We start from the raw sequence: 19,556 nt of genomic DNA on the forward strand, positions 1-19,556 counted from the left end.
AAAGACCTGCGGGTAACAGTACCAGTGGCCATTTTGCATTCCCCTGATCACAAGTTTCACCAGCCTAACTCTGTTGAAGTTCCCCAGCAAGTTATCTGAGGGCTCAGGCCTGATAATAAATTCATTCCCAAGATATATTCCAGGATGGGAGCTATGTTTTCTAACCAGGATTTTGGTGGCAGTCTTCCAGCTTGAAATACTAGTCCAACCTGTCTGACTTTCATGCCCCACCTCCCCATAACTACCTTTTGCTGTCATAGACTCTTGGGACATATGAACGTCACTATATATGACAGTGCATTTGGCTCCAGTGTCCACTAGGGCAAGTATAGTCTGTTTATTCCTTGGTAACCAATATCAATAAATAGTTAGCTCTACATGTAGCTTCTGGTCCTGGCCACCCTGACCACCACTGCTCTCATGGGAATTCCAAGGCCTTGGCTTTTATCTTAGTCTAAAGGGATTGGTACTGGCTGTCCATCTGCAAGAGGGGTGGTGGGTTTGTGAGAAACAAACTCACCTATCCAAACCCAAAGAATGGACTTGGAGACCCAGAGAACAGTGAAAGTGAGACTTTTAATGACAGTCTTACAAGATTGGGTGTTTGACATGCCGGCACACCCAGCACAGTTTTAACAATGAATTTCTATTCCCTAGTGCACAAGTCCCTACCTCAGTTCCTTGTTAGCTGAGTACTATTGGGGTTACAATCTTCCTGGACATTGCCTAATGGTAGTTGGATTAGGGTTTTAAGTATGTTCTTTAGGGTCTCTCTGCTACATTTTATTGCAGCCCACCATGCATCGTGACTGTCTTAGGACTTTACAAATATTTGACTTCTGGCCATAGTGGCTGCGCTTAGCTGATAAGAAAGGGTACAACTGGCCAGGTGCTGTGGCTCATACCTGTAATCCCAACACTTTGGGAGACTGAGGCAAGCAGATCACAAGGTCAGGAGTTCAAGACCAGCCTTGCCAACATGGTGAAATCTCGTCTCTACTAAAAATACAAAAATTAGCTGGGTGTGGTGGCAGGCACCTGCAATCCCAGCTACTCAGGAGGCTGAGGCAGGAGAATCTGAGGCAGAGGTTGCAGTGAGCCAAGATCGTGCCATTGCACTCCAGCCTGGGCGACAAGGTGAGACTCCATCTCAAAAAAAAAAAGAAAAAAGAAAAAAGAAAAAAAAGAAAGGGTACAATTATTTATGTTGCAAGCTAGCCTAAACTAAATTCTTTGGTGGGGTGGGGAGAGAGTAGTTAAGAGGGACCTGACCGATAGATACCTGGCAGCTGTGTGAAAGGAAAGGCGGAAGGAGAAGGTGGGGAGGTGATGGCTCAGTACACTCTGCTTCTTTTCTTATTTCCACGTAGCCTGCTTAAACCTACACTAAGGCACTTAGAATTGAAAATGGACCACCACATATAGATTATTTTCTACAGTTCCCTCCTCTTTTTCTTTTTACCCTCTCTGGTCTCATTTTTACTTAAATTACTTTGTTTTTTAAACTGTTCTAGAAGTTGTTTACTTTCTTCTTCATAGGAGGATGAGTTTACTTTGGTTTCTAGTAATGGTAGATTGTTTCGTTGGGTTGGGCCATTAGGGGCATCTGCTTACTGATAGCTGTTTCAGTTAACCTTAGTGTTAAACCCCTCACGCAAGGAATGATACAACATCCTATAGCTGTTAAGACCCCCTCCACAATTACAAGAGATGTAAGAATTGAAGCTACCATTTATTTCCATTTCCAAACCAATTTTCTAGCCAATCAGTAAAACAGTCATCTATTCCTGCATTTGCTGCCAGCTCGTTGGCCAGAGTTGTTAGTCCCTGTAGTGCCCTTGTAATAGTTCCATCTGGGGCAGTATTGTTCAGAATGAAAGTACATTTTTTGCCCAACATAACGCATACACTACCTTTCTCTGCTAATATCATGTCTAATGCAATTCTGTTTTCCCAAGCCATTTGGCTGGTGGCATCTAGTTGGCTGGCTATACCCTTAAGGGCATCTTGAGTATAACTGATGAATCTTTGCTGATTATAATAGATGTAATCCATTTATTTTACATTTTTGTTAATAGTGGACCACCAGAAAAGTGCTGACTCAAATCCAGCAGCTATTTGGTTTCAAGCCTTAAATTTATTAGGCACTCCCCTGGGAACTTCTATGGATTTTATATATATATATATTATATTATATATAAATGAATTTATATGTATAAAATGAATTTATTATATATTATATTATATATATATTAAATCCATAGATTATATTATATTATATATATATGCACCAGGATGAATATATTATAGAATATATATATGCCAGGGTGAATGGAATGGCCAATTGCACTAAAGCACAAGTCCTGATCCAATTAGATAGTAACAAGTTACAGAGATTCCCTTTCCAGCAATACCACCAAACATCTGCCCGGGGTATATAAAGAGCTGAGTAGTTGCCACAGTTTGGCTTACTGGTGACGTTTAGGATGTGGGTGCAGGTTGAGAGTTCCCCCATGGGCTTATTGAACCCCACCCCTGTCTACAGAGACAAGAGGAGTGATTTATACCCCTACAGAGAACTAGAGAATTGCTCTGGGATCTGCTCTCCACAAGGCGGGAAAGAGCAATGACAGACTCTTACAAGTTTCATTTCCCCATGCATTTGTGTTTTGGAATAGAGCCAACATACAGTGCATTCCTTTGGGATTAGTATCCTATCCAAGGGGATATCCCCATTTCCCAAGGGGAAATGGAACTGCCTGTGCCTGAGGTTGACCAGCAGCACACACATAACAGTTACTCTTATTAAGGGCTTGTACTGAAAATTTAACCCTGGCATTCATACCTCCATATTCTGTTTTAATTTCTAATGTTTGTTTTAAATCTTTTAACTATTTCTACTCTTTTAGAGTTAGTTTTAGGGGCTCCCTAGGTTACCCGTATCCCTCCCATTCACCCTTTTTCCTTCCTTGTGGGTGCTCTTTTACCAGTCTCTTGACCCGAGTGTAATGTGTCCACCCTCGTTTAGCTGTTCCTGCGACTATTTCAGTGATATGAACCTTCCCAGCTTGGGTAGAGCTTATCTTCTTTCCAAGTTTTAATTAAGTCGCCAGGCTGGAAGTGGCAAACTGTGAACTCAAGAAGCAGAGTTTGAGTTAGAAGTCCTTTTAACCTAAGGGATGACAGGCTGGAGGATATGGCTAGTATATAAATTCCTAGGAATTGATCTTTGGTTTTTATAGTAGGAAGGTCAGTAGTCCTGCCTGAATATGGGAATGCTTTGAAATGGCCTTAACCCAGGAGGTTTTCCTCCAGTAGTTTGTTTTTTAACTACTTTTTGTTTCTTTCTGGCAGGTTACAAAACCCCCACACACTTGTTTATCAAGGATATAAGTCCCTTTACAGCCATAATTTTCGAGTATTGCATCACACATGGCCCTGGGGACCCCAGTGACTTCCCTTATGTGATATGGACATTAGTTCTCTCATTATGGGTTTGCTTATTTTATTATTATTATCATCATTATTATTATTATTTTGAGACAGAGTCTCGCTCTGTCACCCAGGCTGGAGTGCAGTGGCACGATCTCGGCTCACTGCAAGCTCCGCCGCCCGAGTTCACGCCATTCTCCTGCCTCAGCCTCCGGAGTAGCTGGGACTACAGGCGCCCGCCACCAAGCCCGGCTATTTTTTTGTGTGTGTTTTTTTTTTTTTTTTAGTAGCGACAGGGTTTCACCGTGTTAGCCAGAATGGTCTCGGTTTCCTGACCTCGTGATCCGCCCCCTCAGCCTCCCAAAGTGCTGGGATTACAGGCGTGAGCCACCATGCCCGGCCCAGGTTTGGTGATTATTTAACTCCCATCAGGGAGCACCCACCTCCCATCCTCAGTTTGACCAGCCCATATCTTGCCCAGTTTTTCCTCCTCCTCTTTAGAAAATTGGGGTCTTAATATCACCTTAGGGATACCTGGGATTAGGCTAAACAGTTTAACTTCTTCCTCCAGGAAGGCTTGCTTAGCAGCTTTATCTGCAAACCTGTTCCCTACAGCTTCTATAGTGTTTCATTTCTGATGGTCATTTACGTGAACTATGGCTATCTCTGCTGGAAGCAGGGGTTTTTTTAAAACTTGTTTGACCAGTTTCCCATGTACCAATTTTTTCCACCTGCTATTTATTAGGCCCCGATTTGTCCAGATTTTTCCAAACGTGTGTACTACTCCATAGACATATTTGGAATTACTATATATATATATATATATAGTGCCTTCTTGTCCTTTTAGGGGCTTTAGGGCCGGGTTAACAGCATATAATTTACAGGTTTGTGTTGACCAGTTATTGGGTAATTGACCTTTTATTTACATAAGGATTGTTTGTTTCTATTAATGACAGCATGGCCATTGTTTCTTTTACCATCTATTATTTGGGATGGCTTACTTACAAACAGCCTTATCCCATTGTGTAGTGAAGTTCTTTTAAGGTCTGGTTTAACTTTAGTTTGATATTTTATGATATCTGAACCATTATGGTTTGATGTCTTCTTACTCTCCTCTCCTTTCCATAAGAAACTGGCTGGAGTTAAGTTAGGCAACTCCCCAGGGCCCATTGACCCCAGGAGGGACCTGGGGAAGCAAGGGACCGACCAGTTGGCCTCCCAGGGTGCCTCTGTCTGGGCCCTGCTGGTTTTGGCTCTGGGCCAACAGCTGCTGGTTTGAAGAGCTGCCAGCCTGTGGGACCTTCCCTGATGAGCATTCTCATTAGCAAAGGCCTTCCTGGCTCCTCCCTCTCTTCCTCTTTCTTTGCTTTGAATCCCCCACGGTCTGTATTCCATGCCACCCCTTCTGATGACCCAGCAACTGCAAAGGATCTTTGGTTTGTCCTGCTCTGGGAGGAGACTCAGTGGCTTTTCCTCCTCCTCAGCTGCAAGGATCCTCCCCGACCCAGCCCTGCAGCCCTCCTTCTTATTATTTGCTGGCCCTGTAGTCATTTGAGTTTACAACCCTAGTTTTGATTTTCCTTATGTAGCCCCCCTATCCCTTTTGCAGTCTTAGTAACAGCTGCCCCTGGCGGACTTACGGCCTCTCAGTAAAACAACAGCAAAACATTAATGGTTATCTCATCCATTTACCCTTCCATAACTTGAATCTTTCTACCGCCTCCTAATAACCAGCCATCTAGTCTTTGTTGTAGGCAACCCACTACTCCTTAAGCAGCCTGATCCTAAACTCTCCTCCACATCCCTTTCTCACTTGCATCCCCCAGGTCCTGGGCTCTGTCCCTCCTCAGTGGCCACACCGTACCCTTTCTCTGCACCACCTCCTTGTTGATTGAGCCCCAGAACCTTCACCCAGCCCTGCCAACCTCTCTGCAACCTCTCACCTCCTCTTGTACTCTTTCTTCCTTTTTACATTATCTCTTTCCCCAGTTTCACCTTTTGTGTTTCTCTTTGATTTTTGTCTTTTCTAATCAATGTTTTGCTGTTTTTTTCTTCTATTTCTCTCTTTGTCATCCCCTATTTCCTTTCTCCCTTACACTCAGTTTCATCCTGTAACTGATGAACCCTCGTCTGTGCTGTGAGTGCCGCCTTGGTGACTGCTCAGAGTGCAGCAGTAGTGGCCAGAAAATTGAGGCTAAAATGGCTCAGGCGTCTGACTTTCACTTAGTTAGTTCCACCCCCTGCAACAACTCTTCCAGACCCTTCAGTGTTTTAGAGGCATCCCTGTACTCACGTGTTGGGCCCCAGCCATCAAGGATAGCGACTTACTGGGCCTCACATAGACATGGATAGCCAGCCCGAGATTTGCTCTCCCCGGATTTCCACTTCCCCAATCCCATCATCTCAGAACTCACAAGGTTTTCTCCAACCTCCTGGCTAGTGTGCCAGTCGTTGTACTGGACCTCTATTGGCTTCCATAGGAATAGCACCACGTTTGAAAGGCTAAGGAAGAGACCGAAGCCAGTGAATGAGATATTGGGTTTATTGAGGGAACTTACAAACAGGGCAGTCCAGTAGTGGCAAGCTAGACAGGAGGAGTACAACTGCTGTAGAAAGCATGCAGTTTATATGGCACTTTGACCCTCCTCCCTCCCCCTAGCAATGTCTACTTGGAAACCCCCATGTAACTCCAAACAAAAGGCCTTATTCCCCTTTTCTATGGCCTGACTTCAATGGGATGGGCCAAGGGTTCAAGGGTTCTTCATAGATAAGGAATTAATCTCCAGGTTGGCCATTCCCGGATTCCTTAGCCCAGAGATATGAACATACATCCTCTTTAGACCATAGGATCATTTTCAGGGTATGCTTAAGTTATTGCTGTCAGGTACATCTGCCATGCAGAACCTACACATTAAATGAAACATCGTTTTGATATCAACTTGAACGAACTGCAAAAACAAATTTAATATCCGTAGACTAGAGGAAATAAGACCACTAGATACTTGATATTAAAGAGTTTTTGTTTATTTAGCAGAAGGTGTAATGAGAATACAGTGGCTGTTTTAAAGGGAAAGTCTTGTCTTTTGGATTCATTCTGAAATATAAAGAGGTGAAATATGTCTGGATTTTTTTCAAAGTAATCCCACATTGGAAGAGGAATAAAGACAGAGAGCAAGCTGTGATAATTGGTCATGGGTATATGTGGCTTTATTATGTAATTCTCTACTTTTGTGATTGTTTTGTATTTTCACACTAAAGAGTTTTTAAAAACAGGAGTAAATTTTTTTCAATGAAAATAATGATGATGAAATAAATAAAAATGAATTCCTAAGGGGAAATACACACTGAAGTATGGATTTCTCAAGTATTCAACTCTACCATCTACAACAGACAAAACTTCCCCATTTTTAGATGATGCAAAACACAGTCCACTGAAATGAATTAGTCTCTTTAACAGTTCGCTTGCAGCATTTAATTTTATATATAAAAAAAAACTGCTGATGCGAAACACTGCTCTGGCATAATTCATTTTACAATCACCCAGGAGCACTTCATAGCCCAAGCTAGTCTAAATTCATAGGAATAAGTTACCCAATGAGTTAATTACCATTCAATTTATTACTCCTCTTATCATCTAAGCTGCTGAAGTAACTGGTTACCTGGAAAATTATGTATTTTTTGAATACTTGTCAAATTTAATTTGGTTGAATTGTAAGGCAAAATTAACAAGCTTTTTCCTATTTCTTGTGCCTAAAGAGCCACAGGTGTGTCTTCTACAGGACAGTTGATTGTAACGTGTTGGAGTAATCCTGCCCTCTCCAGCTGTGCAGTCAAGGCTACCAAAATTTAACATCTCGAAGGACATAGCTGCAAAAATATCTACTGAACTTAGCAGCTGTCAACAGCTAATTGCCTGGTGGCATACCTGGTTTTCTAACATCCCAGCAATTGATTTGAGATTTGGACTGGTGCTTGATGTATTGCATCAAAGTTATATGCATTCTTAAAAAGTAAAACCTGTATTAATGCAAAATCAAAGTCTTTTTTCATTCGCTTTCTTTCTCAGTTTGATAGGAATAAATTTGGCTGTCCCAACACCCAGAAAATGATTTCAGAAGTCTCAAAATTTACCTTTGTGTTTTATTTCAAAGTGTAAGTACTGATATTTAAATACTATCTTCTGATTTCCCATTAATTATGCCTCATCCAAGCTTTGCTCTCCCTATGGCTGCCAGGCTGAGTAAATAAAAATATAGGACGCCCAATAAACTTGAACTTTAGATAAACAATGAACGGTTTTCCTTCTTTTTGTTTTGTTTGGTTTGGTTTGGTTTGGCTTTGAGTATAGGTATGTCCTTGGCTATTTGGTGTAAGTATGTAGTCCTCTGGCTACACTTGGCTATTTAGTGCAAGTATGTCTCATGCAATAATTGGGGGTGTTCAAGAACCTCCTGACACACTTATACTAAAAAAAATTTGCTAATTATCTGACATTCGGTTTTAATTGGGTATCCTGAATTTTATCTGGATACCCTAGCCCTCCCCAACATCAGCATTAGAGACACTGCTTCTGAAGCTTACAAAAGAGCTGAGCCTTTTTACATCATTTCAGTTACTTCTATTTTTGCCAGATGGAAAACTGCAGTAGTCTCATGCAGTGTCTCAAGGGGATTGTTGTTAAGACATACTCAGCTACATACATTCTCCAACATCAAGCTCAAGAACAAATTTTCACCTGAAAAGCAAAATCAACAGACAGAACAGCTTAGTTGATGTTATAAGTAGATTTATTTGGGAAGAAAGTCATTGGGAAACTTGGCATCCTATTTCAAAGTGTGTCACTAACTTTTCTCTGTGACTTGCGGCAACCACAATCTTGCTGAAAAAAAATCAAAGGAACCTTTACTAGAGAATTGCTTCTCAAACTTTAAAAATATGCAAATCACTTTAAGATCTTGTTAAAATGCAGGTTGTGGTTAAGTAGGAATGAATTCCACATTTCAAACAAGCTCCCAGGTGATTCCAACACTGCTGTGGTCCATATACCACTCTTTGATAGGCAAGGAACTGGAGTAAAGCAATCCATATTAGGGAATCTGTGCAAGGTCTGATACCAAGAAAAGTTGTTGAATGTCAAGGACTCAAGTCTCAGAAGAGCCTTGAGAATCAGGTAAGTGAATTATGCTTAAACTGGGAATATAGCCAAAATTTGATTAAGCACTGACTGAGAATATACCAAAACTGTTTCTAATTGTACATAATCTTTGCCTGAAATAAGTAATAAAAACCTAGGTCAAAATATTGGTATTTATAGAAAATGGTTTTGAGGCCAGGGGTGGGGGCTCATGCCTGTAATCCCAGCACTTTGGGAGGCCGAGGCGGGAGGATCATGAGGTTAGGAGATCGAGACCATCCTGGCTAACACGGTGAAACCCCGTCTCTACTAAAAAAAATACAAAAAATTAGCCGGGCGTGGTGATGGGCACCTGTAGTCCCAGCTACTCCAGAGGCTGAGGCAGGAGAATGACATGAACCTGGGAGGCGGAGCTTGCAGTGAGCCTAGATTGCCCCACTGAACTCCAGCCTGGGCAACACAGAGCGAGACTCCGTCTCAAAAAAAAAAATGGTTTTGAAGCAGCATTGTCGTCTGGGGTAAATTCCTGAGGAGTACATGGACACAAGAAGTGGATTTAGGAGCAGAGGTTTAACAGGCAAAAGAAAGAGAAAGGAGAACACCTCTCTCTCTTGCAAAAGAAAGGGGTGCCCAAATGGGAATTCAAGCCTGCAACAGAGTTCACAGGATCTTGTAGACAGGCTTGAGGAGGCAGTGTCTGATTTACATAGGGCCCAAAGATTGGTTGGACCAGGTGTGATATTTACATAATGCACAGGGAAGCTGGCTTCCCCCACACTAATCTTATTATGCAAATGCCTGGCTGGTGCCATGTTGCCTGCTCCTTACTTTATACGTGGCTGGCAAAGAGAAGGAAAGATGGAACTGCCATTTTGAGCATGCCTAGTCCCAGGTAGCCTTTTCCTATTGGCACAGCTGCCGGCATCCAACCAGGCAAGCTTCCAACTTGCTTGTCCATGTTTGCAGCTAAATTTTACAGGCTGCTTTTTGTTAGAAAAGAAAATATTTTGGGGGCTGCTTTTTATTAAAATGGAAACTTTACCGAGAACTCCCAAACCCTCACTATCTGCCCAAATAATTTCTTCTTAACTCCTATATCAGTTTGAAAGTCAAGTAGCCCACACACTTATCTCAGACTATGGATCAGGAGCCCTTGTCTTGAGGCCCATTGTACCTGAATGGTCCCCAAATAGATTTTTGGAGAAGCTCAAGAATCTCCTGACACTTTATACACAATTGGGCGCTAATAATGAGATAGAATGAGTGGAACGTGTCTCCTCCTTCACATTTTTTTTCCTTCTTTTCACAAAACCCACATTACTACCTAACTGACACTATACCTGCTGATCCTGAGGCTCTAGTTATACAAATAAAACAGTCCTTTTTCTACGCTTTCATAATGTTTAGCTATGCCTTTTACTTAAAGAATTCCAGAAACTGGCCTTAGGAGATCAAATATTGAAGCAAGGTTTCAGGGTCCCACCTCGGGAAGGAATGCTACAATTGATTTACAGCTTTATTGCTTCTGGTCAGACCCACCAGGTGGCCCATTACTCAAGAAAACCATTGCAGCCAAGCCAGCATACCTTACTCCTGATGTCAATTCCCTCACTTTGCCTAATGAAAAATTACTATTGGTTCTTTTTGGAGAGCCAGCCAAAAAAAAATCCTTGTACCTCTGCTGTCCTCCTTGTGCTTGAGCACAAGCCCCACAATAAAGCTGTGTCTGGGAAATCCAGTTGGCCCTGCATTAATTTCCATTACATGGGGAGCCTAACAGCCTGTGGTCTGTAACGATAATGCAGGGCTGATTTTTAAAATATTTAACAACCAGTATGGCTCAGATATCATCCAGTCAGAATGTATGCTTGATCAATCTAATCAACTGACAGCCATTATGCAAACATGATGTGCCCCAGCTAAAATATCATAAGCCTGTTCCCTCCAGAGTTTCTTTAACTTTCATCAGATTCTCAAAGGAATCAGTGACCCAGAAAATGTCCTGAACCATTGTCAATGGATCATATCAGACAATGGAAACCCATGCACTTCAGTAACTAAACATATTTAGTGATTGATAAGTGTTATCATTGTTTGGTTGAGTATTATTTTTTCAAAATTGCTTTCCATGAGTTAAACTTTAGAGTTAAGATATCAAATTTTACTGAGAATTGACAAGAAAGAGTCTCACGAAATCAGTTATTGGATTTTCCTAAAGACCATAGCTATTAAATCTCACTGTTTGGCCTACATAAAATACTTATAGATCAATTCACTGAAAGTCAATTCAAGAAATGTCTAATTTGCAAGATAACTTGCTTGTTTAACTGTTTAGCTTTCATTTACCAGGTTTTATTTCACGTTTGTTTACAAAATTATTATAAGAAATATTTCTGTTGTCTTCAGCTTAGCTCCCACTGTTGTAGAGGGTTTGAGGATCAGAGAGTGGAAACACTCAAGTTTGGAGGGAGGAAGACTGAGGAACAAGGAGAGGGGAGAATGTAGGGCATACAAATACATCCTTGGAACTGCAAAGCTACTTTAAAAAAACAGGGGGAAAGCTCTATGGCATTGGTCTTAGCGATGACTTTTTTTTTTTAACATGGCCCCAAAAACACAGGCAACAAAAACAAAGATAGACAAATGGGATTATATCAAATTTAAAAGTTTCTGCACAGCAAATGAAACAACCAACAGAATGAAAAGACAACATATGGAATGGGAGAAAATATTTGCAAACCATACATCTGATAAGAGGTAACTATGCAAAATATATAAGAAGTTCAAACATTTCAATAGAAAGAAAACAATATTATTGAAAAATGAGCAAACTTGAATAGACATTTCTCCAAAGAAGACAAACAAATGCTAAGAATTATATGAAAAAACACTCAACATCAGTAATCATCAGGGAAATGCAAATTAAAACCACAATGAGATATTACCTCACACCTGTTAGAATGACTATCATCAAAAAGACAAAAGATGGTAACTGTTGAGAAAATAAAGGGCTTCCCTTTACTTCACATCTTAGTACAGCCGTTATGGAAAGCAAACAGAAGGGAGTTTACTCAAAAAAAGTGAAAATAAAACTGTCACATGATCCAGAACTTCCACTGCCGGATGTATATCCAAAAGAAATGAAATTGTATGCTGAAGAGAAATCTGTATTTTCATGTTTATTGTAGCACTATTCATAACAGTCAAGGCATGGAATCAACCTAAATGTCCAAAAATGGATAAATGGATCAAGGAAATGTGGTAGATACAGTGGAATACTATTCAGCCATAAGAAAGAATGAAATCCTGTCATTTGTGACAACATGGATGAACCTGGAGGACATTATGATAAGTGAAATAAGCCAGGCACAGAAAGATAAATAGCATATGATCTCACTTATGTGAGGAACCTAAAAAAGTTGAACTCACAGAAGCAAAGAGTAGAATGATAGTTACCAGGATTGGAGTTGAGGGGAGGAACTGAGGAGATATTGGTCAAACGTACAATATTTCATTTAGACAGAAGGAATAAATTCAAAGAGATATATTGTACAACATGGTGACTATAGTTAACAGCAATGTATTGTATACTTGAAAATTGCTGAGAGTAGATTTTAAGCATTCTCACCACAAATAAACAATAAAAGTATGTAAGGTAAGGCATGTTACTGGGAAGTGCAGGGATCCTCAGTTCTTTGTCTTATTTGGAGAAAGCATTCTGCCAAACAACTGATTTAGCCAAAAAGAGAGTTTACTGAAGCAAAACAGAGAGCAGAGAGTTACTTAAAGAGACAGTATATTCTGCAAAGATGAAGCCGAGTGGGCAGCTGAAGGAGGTGAGCCAGCAGCAGCTCAAGAGTTCTGCCTTGGATTTTTATTGTGTCGGACTCTTTCTTGAAGTTTCTGCCTCTGTCTCAAGTCTCCACCTTTTTTTCTTGTCTAGTTTTCCCACACCTGTCTTAAGTCCCTGCCTTTTCTCCACCTAGCTCTTGTCCCAGGCTTGTGGGACCCTCCTTTATCGTTAGTTGGTGTGCATGTATGTGCTCCGTGCTGGATACAAATCCTGCCTGATGGCAGCCCTGCTCATTACCACCAACTCAGGAAGGTTGTATTGCAGCCAAGTCTGTATCTACTGTGCCTGCATCTTTCTTCGGAATTTCTTTTTCTGCCCTAATCTGTACTTATGACACCAGGTTTTTCTTAGGAATGTCACCCTTTGCCCTTCTTATCAGCATGTACCTAGCGATTTTTTTTTTTTTTGGCGGAGTTTCACTCTGTCACCTGGCTGGAGTACAGTGGCGCAATCTCGGCTCACTGCAACCTCCGCCTCCCGAGTTCAAGCAACTATCCTGCCTCAGCCTCCAGAGTAGCTGGGACTATAGGCATGTGCCACCACACCCCGCTAACTTTTTTTGTATTTTTAGTAGAGACAGGGTTTCACCATGTTGGCCAGGATGGTCTCGATCTCTTGACCTCATGATCCACCTGCCTCACCCTCCCAAAGTGCTGGGATTACAGGCATGAGCCATCGCGCCCGGCCTGTAGCTAGCAATATTCTAACATTTTAACTGCTGAGGAATGATTATTGGGGCATCTTAAGAGGCGTCCCTTTCTGCATAGGTACCTCCTCTCCTTCCTACTCACATTTGACTTAGAGCCCACACACTCTAGAATTAGAGAAGATACTAGTGTGCGAATTCTGGGTGGTCCCTCAGGCATTAGCCTTCCCAGACTCTTCCCTTCTCAGGGGCTCCTTTCTCCTGCCCATGTCTGGATATCTGCCTACTCTAACACATGTGTTAATTAACTTCATTTAGCCATTCCACAGTGTACACATATTTCAAAACATCATGTTGTATACCAAAAATACAATTTTTATTTGTCTATTACAAATAATTTTTTAAAGAATATGTTCTTGGAATATATTCTTAAAAGTGTTCTTAGAAACATTAATGTTTAAATGTTACATTTAAACGTTAACATTTTAAATGTTCTTTAAAAATGTTCTCAGAAAATGTTGCAGAACACTTATGAATATACCATTTCATTCATTCCTAAGACTGCCTCATGGTCAAAAATGCATTTAAGACTATATCCGGCTGGGCACGGTGGCTCACACTTGTAAACTCAGCATTTTGGGAAGCCGAGGCTGGCGGATCACCTAAGGTCAGGAGTTCAAGACCAGCCTGGCCAACATGATGAAACCCCCGTCTCTACTAAAAATACAAAAATTAGTCGGGTGTGGTGATGGGCACCTGTAATCCCAGCTACTTGGGAAGCTGAGGCAGGAGAATCACTTGAACCCGGGTGGCGGAGGTTGCAGTAAGCTGAGATCATGCCACTGTACTCCAGCCTGGGTGACAAGAACAAAATTTTATCTCAAAAAAAAAAAAAAAGTCTATATTCAAGAATACACTGGCCACTTGACAAATTGACTTCCAATAAATTGGCTTACCTTCTGTGAACATATGTAAGAAATAACCTTCAGAGTTAAATTGTATGGTAACATTTATTTCTCTTTAGGACCAGTTATACTATATCCTAATGGGAAATAAGACTTCTATAACAGATTGTGTTTACCCTTTTACTTCTGTTACCAGAAAGTTTAGAGCCAAATTTGTGACTCAATTATTGTATCCTATTAGGAGGTATTGATCTTTATACTCGTATTCTATTTCCTTCTTTGAATTACACTTTTTGGTCTTACTTCAAAGCACTGTTGTAGTTTAAAACTCTTTGATTGCAAATTACAGAAGAGCACTTCAAATTATGAATGTCTCTTCAATTTGCTTACAATATCAGAAGAGTGAACAGGGACACTCTTACTATATGAAGACAACATATTACATGGAATTCAGAAAATGTTGCAAAACCTTTCATATTATTACATTTCCAGACACTTATCCAGAACATACCTCAAAAGGGTATGTATCAATGGTCTTGCTTTTGATTTTTTTTAATCCCTTCTTTTCTGTCTCTCTGTCCTCTTCCCCATCTCCACAACCTGGCTCTACATCCTGAAAGAGAGCCACCAAGTCTTCATCATGTTCCAGACCCAGACTAGAAATGCAGCTGATGGAACCATGATTTTTGTCTCTCCTGTCAATCAAAGGGGGCCCTTGAATCTCTCCAAGTTTTGAGAAGAAGCATCTATCTACAAGTCAAATTTCTCTTGCTAATGTTGACCTTCTTTTCAATGCATAACTATTGCATCATTTTGTAAACAAGGTTTTCATCTCTATTTTCTATCATACTAAAACTCTTCTAGAGATTGGATGAAGAAGGGGGAGGAAAGAAAACCCCATCCTACCTCATGTGTCAAAAATGTAATTTGTTAGACATATTCCAAAGTATTCCATGTAAACCCAGGAATTGTAGGAACTTGGACATACAGTCTCTCACTCTGTGTGGTTGTACCAGCTTTTCCATATTGGCTCTACATTTGAAATGTAGTATTTCTTTAATCTGACTACTTCTCACCACCTTCTTCATAAGCATCCTAATAAGAGACACCATCATCCCTAGACCAAAAGCCCATGATAGCCTTCTTCCTAGTTTCCCTGCTTCTACTGTTCCCCACCCCTCTCCCCCACCCCCCATCCACTTCATGGTCAATTCTCCGTAAGAGAAATCAGAGTGGTCCTTTTAACATAAATCTGATCATGTGTAAAAGGTGCATACAAATTGCACTTGCACTTCTGGGAAAATGCAGTAAACAAATTTTTTTCCTATTCCCCTGCTAAGTACAACTAAAACCCCTGTATGTTATATATATTAAAACTTAAGACTTCAAAAGATGGAGAGAAGAAGGTAGAAAGGTTAGGGGCCTTGATTTGAAAAATGACTTAGTGATAAGTTCCCTGGATTTTCCTTTTGCCTCATATATCCTAGACTTGGTGCTGAAGAAGCTGGTAACTCAGAAATGCCATAAGTTGCAAACCAAAGAAAACAAAAGAGGCTGCTTCAAAGAGCCAGTCTAGAAAGACAGAAAACTTTCAGACAATAATTGTTCTACTTCAGACAAGCACCACAGGTTAAACATGTATATATTTATATCTCCCTACCTCTACTCACTCAGCAAGAACAAAATGGGAGCTGGGACTTCTACCCTCAAAAGGCTATCGACAAGACTTCTCAACAGCCCTACTAAGATTTTATAGAGAAGGCCTACTAGGGAGCTAGAACTTTTATCCTCATCATCTGGTAACAACCCCCATTCCATGGTATCCATGGAGAACACTTAGCAGCTTGGATTCCACTGCCTCCCAGCAGTAATGAGGGTTCATCCCTCCCTTCTGGGAGGTATCCTTGCTGGGGGGTGTCACAGGAGGCTTGTAGGAGAGTCAGGAACTTCAGCATTGCCCACTGATAGTGCAGCCAACACCAACATGGCATCAGTGGGAATTATGTGGGAGGCTGGAACTCTTACCCTCGTCCAACACTAATGAGGAGCTCCTGCTTCAAGTGTCAGTGGCGACTGAGTGGGATACCTGGACTTGTGATCACATTCGGTGACAGCTTCTCCCCCATTCCCCCACCACCCACTTCCTCTGCCATAGCAATATCAAAGAAAGCCAGCTCAAATGAGATTGAGAGTCTCATAACTTACTATGAAAATGTCCCAGTTCCAATGAAAACTCACTTGTGACAACAAATAGAAAGATCTCTAGAAGACATAAAGAATAACCAGATAGAAATTTTAGAAATGGAAAATATAATAACCAAAATAAAAAGTTCAGAGAATGAGCACAACAGCAGAAGGGAGGGGAGAGAGGAAAGAATCAATGAGCTAGAGGATACAAGAATAAAAATCGCTCAATATGAAAAACAAATAGAAGACATAAAAAAAACAAGTAAACTGGGCCAGGCGCCGTGGCTCACACCTATAATCCCAGCACTTTGGGAGGCCGTGGTGGGCGGATCACGAGGTCAGGAGATAGAGACCATCCTGGCTAACACGGTGAAACCCCTTCTGTACTAAAAATACAAAAAATTAGCCGGTCATGGTGGCAGGTGCCTGTAGTCCCGGCTACTTGGGAGGCTGAGACAGGAGAATGGCGTGAACCTAGAAGGCGGAGCTTGCAGTGAGCCGAGATCGTGCCACTGCACTCCAGCCTGGGCGACAGAGCGAGACTCCATCTCAAAAAAAATAAAAAATAAATAAGTAAACTGATTCTCAGAGAACTGTGTGACTATTGCACAAATAAAAGATTTAAAGATAAAAGCTCTAACATTTGTGTCATCAGAGTCCTGGAGGAAGTAATGAAAGAGGGGGCTAAAAAAACTACTCAAACAAATAATGGCTGAAACTCTCTTAAAGTTGGCAAGGGACATTAACCTACAGATTCAAGCTGAGAAAATTCTAAAAGAATAAATCCAAAGAAATCCATACCAAAACACATCAAAATTAAACTTCTGAAAACTAAAGATGAAGAAAAACATCCTGAAAGCAGCCAGAGAATAATAACACCTTACTTACAGGAGAAAAAAAAATTTGAATAAATGACAGATTTCTCATCAGTAACCATGAAGACCACTCGGAAGTGACACATTTTTCAAGTGCTGAAAGAAAAGACATTTCAACCCAAAATTCTACATTCAGTAAAAATGTCTAGTTAGAAATAGACTCCTGAGTTCTGTCCTGGACTAAGCAAACTTACTGAATGACAGAGAAACATATCTCTATTAACACAATTCTTGGCACATAATGAGGCACATCTTTAATCTGATGATGAATTAATTTTCCTAGGGCATCAGAACTTTTTTTTTATTATACTTTAAGTTCTGGGGTACAGCATCAGAACTTTTTACCATTTTATCTTTAAAATAACTTTAAAAAGATATACATTGGTAACACGTATATCTTGCTGGGAGCAGGGCGACATAATATAAGTCAAAATTTTGTAAAGATATGTGGCGATAGTTTGTCTTGAATGGGAAATATTTAAAAGTCCATTGTTGCTCATAATTAAACAGGGTGTTTGGTCCTCTTAGCAAACAACAAAAGCAAATTTCAATATAATCGGTTCAGGTCTTTGATTCAGCAACATTTTGATGACCAGTAGTTGAAGCCAAAATGTCTTGGCATAAAACACTAAGATAATCAAAAGACATCAATGTCAACTATACAATCCAAGGATTCTCCATACTGTATTCAACTTTTGAGAATTCGTTTAATTCCAGGAATATGACAACTTCAACCTGTAGATCTGTACTTTAGAACTATCTTCAGGGTTTTCCTTGTGCAAAATTAAATAGGCAATGTTAAACTGGCTAGTTGCTCACCAACAGCTTTTTTTTTCTTGGGCACTCAACTAGACTACATTTCCCAGCCTCTCTATCCATTATGCATGCCACGTGACTGGGTTCTAGCCAGCAGAATGTGAGAAAATGTGATGTGTGACACTTCTAGTCCAGAATCATAAAAGCCCTCACACTTGACCCTCCAGGTTCTTGCCCCTCCTCTGTCTTGATGGAGAGGAACTTAGAGGCCACACATTAAAGGTGGTAGACCACACAATTCAAGGAGTCTAGGTTCCTGAACTGTAGCTTAGGAAGACAGCTGCTTGCCAATCAGAAGTACTTGTTTTGGACTTCCTGTGAGCAAGAAATAAGTTTTCTTAGGATTAAGCAACTGAAATGCATGGATTTATCTGTTGTAGCAACAAGTAATATGTTAATTAATGCAGTAGGTTTTGTCACCCATACCTGCCTCCCAAAGCCCCACTCCCTACCCACCACCACTTTATTTCCTCTCTTCAATGACTTCCTTCTTCCCTTTATTCCTACATACATTTCTCCATACAGTCTCTAGATCCTGGGCCTAGGGCAGGCTTGAGGGCAATGCCCCATCAGTCCCTACAGAGAGCTATCCTTTTTCAGCTTTGCACACAAGGCACCATTTAGAAAGAAGAGGACTGATTGAGTCCTTGCTGAGGGAGAATGTGAGCCCAGCCTGAACTCCTGGGAAGCAGAAAGTGGAGCAAAAATGGAAAGGGTGATGACCCAGGTTCTCATTTGCTCACTGAGGGCTGGAGGCCGATCTGCAGACATTTGTGGCTGCAGTACAGTCTCTGCAGGGAGAGGCTTGCCAAATCATCCAAGAAAAGAAAAACCTCACTCCTGTGACTCAGATCTGCTTCTTAAGGTGAGGTTTTGTGGTTATCTCTGCCCAGGGCTTGTGATTACTGCAGTTTCTTTATTCTTTTCTTTCAAGGAACCATCTGGCTCACCTCCTTTTTGTGAACCTATGAAAAGAAAAATCACAAATAAAACAAACAAACAAATGAAAAAACACACCTCTTTGCTACAGGGTAACCTAGTCAACCTTTAAATTAAAAAGCCACAAGTTTCCAAAGATCTGCCTCTGACTATTCTGCATGCGGCCTGACTCCCTGCTGATAGCAGTGATTCAGAAACTTTATCTTAAGAAAGAAGGGCCTGGAACCAAAAGCAGCAAGGGATACAGAGAAAACACAGCAGACCATGAAAAGAAGTTGAGATAGAAAAAGAGGAAAGATTCTGTTGATTTGGGGTGGAGAGTTCTGTAGATGTCTATTAGGTCTGCTTGGTGCAGAGCTGAGTTCAATTCCTGGGTATCCTTGTTGATTTTCACACCTATTCCAAAATTGACCATATACTTGGAAGTAAAGCTCTCCTCAATAAATGTAAAAGAACAGAAATTATAACAAACTATCTCTCAGATCACAGTGCAATCAAGCTAGAACTCAGGATTAAGAATCTCACTCAGAACCGCTCAACTACGTGGAAACTGAACAACCTGCTCCTGAATGACTACTGGGTACATAACGAAATGAAGGCAGAAATAAAGATGTTCTTTGAAACCAACGAGAACCAAGACACAACATACCAGAATCTCTGGGATGCATTCAAAGCAGTGTGTAGAGGGAAATTTATAGCACTAAATGCCCACAAGAGAAAGCAGGAAAGATCCAAAATTGACACCCTAACATCACAATTAAAAGAACTA

The 19,556-nt window shown here is 40.8% G+C and overlaps 1 long non-coding RNA gene across 1 annotated transcript; it reads right to left on the bottom strand.

Moving 5' to 3' along the window:
* Positions 1-8,203: 8,203 nt before the first annotated feature.
* On the bottom strand, positions 8,204-15,755 carry LOC129059775 (uncharacterized). Its single transcript, XR_008525862.1, has 3 exons — positions 15,631-15,755; positions 14,482-14,583; positions 8,204-8,311 (listed from the first exon to the last, which is right to left on the bottom strand). It is a non-coding gene; the product is annotated as an uncharacterized LOC129059775 (long non-coding RNA).
* Between the last annotated feature and the right edge of the window lie 3,801 nt (positions 15,756-19,556).

This window comes from Pongo abelii, chromosome 5 (genome assembly GCF_028885655.2).
Source record: "Pongo abelii isolate AG06213 chromosome 5, NHGRI_mPonAbe1-v2.0_pri, whole genome shotgun sequence".
Classification (NCBI taxonomy): Eukaryota; Metazoa; Chordata; class Mammalia; order Primates; family Hominidae; genus Pongo; species Pongo abelii.